Genomic DNA, 3,369 nt, shown 5'->3' with positions numbered 1-3,369 from the left:
CAAGGGGTCCTGGCCCAGACTTCTGACTCAAAATAGTTCTCTTTCCAAATGAAGTTAGGAAAAGGAAGCTGGAATTCTTGACATATACTAAAAGATGACATTCTTGACATATAATATAGACTTGACAACTAAAAATGAGATGTTTTTAACTGCCCCATTTCTTTTTATTTCCTTTTTTAAATCAGTCTACATCGTGCTTTGATGCCGCATTTCTTTAAAAGTTAAGCATATGCTTACCATAAAACCCAGACATTCCACTCCTATTTACTCAAAATAAATGAAAGCATATGTCCATGCAAATACTTATACATGAACATTCATAGCAGGGTTGTTTTTTTTTGAGAAAAATTTAAAAAATAATATAAATTGTCTGCATAGACTTGACCCAGAGATGAGACACAGGTCGGCTCTACATGCTATGGGTGGTGCTGCTGTGGCTGGACATGCACCAGCTGGCTGGGACCCTCGGCAGTGGGCCCAGGCAGGCATCTGGGTAGGAGCAAGGCCTCAGGGAGAAAGGAAGGGCTCACCCTCCCCTTAGCATACATTTTTCAAGGGCAGACCTGACTAGGAGGGTCACATGTCTGATGCCTTTGCCAGGCCTCCAAACATAGAAAAGCTGCAGGGTGCTATGAAAAATGAAGGCTTTGTGTCAAAAATAGACCTGCAAGAAGCAAATTCAAAGCTGTTTCCTGAAGCTGGGCAAAGGGGAGCTATCCTGGAAAGGAAAATACCTGGAAAGCCAGTTTGAATTTTGAAGGGCCATGCTAACAAGTGATGATAAACCAGGGGCCTCCTCTCAGAGGCCCCGTAAAATTTCACAGGACTCATTTGCCCCCAGTCTTCTCGAATCTCACCCTGCAGAACTTCTGGGATGCTTGAAAGCAAGTTTCTACAGAAAAGGAAAAATCAAGTGATTTTCAGGTGCTTAGCTGGTTAGGAACAACAAAGGTACCTGCTTGGAAAAGAAAGCAAATAAAAATAAAATGGAAAGCCCTAAACAGGAATCGCTAGTAAGCAACTCATTCTAACTGATAATAGCAGCCTGCTGTAAGGGCATCCCCAAAAGTAAAATGTTCATTTCCTCCACAAAAGAGAAAGAGACAGAGAGAGAGAGAGAGAGAGAGAGAGAGAGAGAGAGAGAGAGAGAGTGTGTGTCTATCTGTGTGTGTGTCTCTGTATATGTCTGTGTGTCAGAGAGACAGAGACAGAATGAGGTGGAAGAGGCCAAGACTAGAGAGAATAAGCGAATATTCCCTTTCTCTCACCAGACCTCATGTGGCCAAAAACTAAATAGGTGCATAATCAACACACTCTTGACCTATCCTTGCGTGTATACTTAAGCTAGTATCTCAAGAGTCCGATTCCCTAGATCACAGTCACTTGGTAGCAGGGGGCTCTTGTTAATAAAAAATGCCCATTCTTGGCTGGGCGCAGTGGCTCATGCCTATAATTCCAGCACTTTGGGAGGCCAAGGTGGACAGATCTCCTGAGGTCAGGTATTCAAGACCAGTCTGGACAACATGGCGAAATCCTGTTTCTATTAAAAATACAAAAATTTACTGGGTGTGGTGGTACACGCCTATAATCTCAGTTACTTGGGAGGCTGAGGTAGGAGAATTGCTTGAACCCAAGAGGCGGAGGTTGCAATGAGCCAAGATTCCACCACTGCACTCCAGCCTAGGAGACAGAGCAAGACTCCATCTCAAAAAAAAAAAAAAGCCCATTCTTGGCTGGGCTTGGTGGCTCACACCTATAATCCCAGCACTTTGGGAGGCTGAGGTGGGTAGATCATTTGAGGCCAGGAGTTCGAGACTATGCTGGCTAACTTGGTGAAACCCCATCTCTACTAAAAATAAAAAATAAAAAAATGAACCATGGTTGCAGGCACCTATAATCCCAGCTACTCAGGAGGCTGAGGTATGAGAATCATTTGAACCCAGGAGGCGAAGGTTGCAGTGAGCCAAGATCATGCCACTACACTCCAGCCTGGGCAACAGAGCAAGACTCTGTCTCAAAAAAAAAAAAAAAAAAATTATTGGGTCCGAGAACCCTAGAGTATAAGTCAGTGTGTCTGAAATAGAGCCCAGAAATCACCATGTGATTCTTATGCACATTAAAGCTTGAAGACCATTACCATTTCTTTCCTTCCTTCCTTCCTTCCTTCCTTCCTTCCTTCCTTCCTTCCTTCCTTCCTTCCTTCCTTTCTTTCTCTCTCTCTCTCTTTCTTTCTTTCTCTCTCTCTCTGTCTCTTCCTTCCTTCCTTTCTTTCTTTCTTTTTTTTCAAACAAGGTTTTACTTTCACTCAGGCTGGAGTGAAATGGCACGATCTTGGCTCACGGCAGCCTCCACCTCTTAGGCTCGAGTAGCTGAAACCACAGGTGCATGCTACCACATCCGGCTAATTTTTAAATTTTTGGTAGAGAAAAAGTCTCACTTTGTTGTCCAGGCTAGTTTTGAACTCCTGGGCTCAAGCAATCCTCCTGTCTCAGCTTCCTAAAGTGATGGGATTACAGGTATAAGCCATTGAGCCTGGCAGAGGATCATTAAACAAACATAGTTTATTAATCGTTTATTAATGGTTTGCTCAATAGTTCAACTTGATTACAGGTCAACAAATTAAACTCTGTATTTTCACTGGTGTGATTTAATTACATTTGTCTCAAGAAAAGCAACTATGAGTCGGTAGGGGAAAAAAAATCCACTAGATGGTTGAGAATCTAAATCCATACATTTCTGAGACTGATAGCAATATGCAGCAAAATTATTCTAAATACTTTGACTCAGATTTTCCACTCCTAGTCATGAATCTTAAGGAAATAATGAATAACCCAAGATAGAAGAAAGTATATTTTGCTATTGTTCATAATTTCGAAAAATTGGAAACCATCTAAATGCTTAACAAAAGGAGATCAGTTAAATTAGTTACAATAGTGCCATATAATAGATGCAGATATGAATTCATTGGCATGGGCACATGTTTAAGCTACATAACTGTTCAAGAGACAAAGATTATAAAACTATGTCATATGTTAATTTTTGTAAAAAGAAATTTAAAACAGTCTGGACATGGTGGCTCACACCTGTAATCCCAATACTTAGGGAGGCCAAGATGGGCGGATCACTTGAGGCCAGGAGTTCGAGACCAGCCTGGCCAACATGGTGAAACCCTGTCTCTACTAAAAATACAAAAATTAGACCGGGTGCAGTGGCTAACGCCTGTAATCCTAACACTTTGGGAGACCGAGACAGGTGGATCATGAGATCAAGAGATCGAGACCATCCTGGCCAACGTGGTGAAACCCTGTCTCTACTAAAAATACAAAAATTAGCTGGGCATGGTGGCGCACACCTGTAGTCCCAGCTACT

At 42.1% G+C, this 3,369-nt stretch overlaps 1 pseudogene; it reads left to right on the top strand.

The window, feature by feature from the left end:
• Positions 1 to 413: 413 nt before the first annotated feature.
• LOC119470172 overlaps positions 414 to 3,369 on the top strand; it is a 5,185-nt pseudogene continuing 2,229 nt past the window's right edge.

This window comes from Cebus imitator, unplaced genomic scaffold, assembly GCF_001604975.1.
Source record: "Cebus imitator isolate Cc_AM_T3 unplaced genomic scaffold, Cebus_imitator-1.0 Scaffold24, whole genome shotgun sequence".
Classification (NCBI taxonomy): Eukaryota; Metazoa; Chordata; class Mammalia; order Primates; family Cebidae; genus Cebus; species Cebus imitator.
The sequence above is the reverse complement of the archived record's forward strand: the minus strand, read 5'-3'. Positions and strand labels throughout refer to the sequence as shown.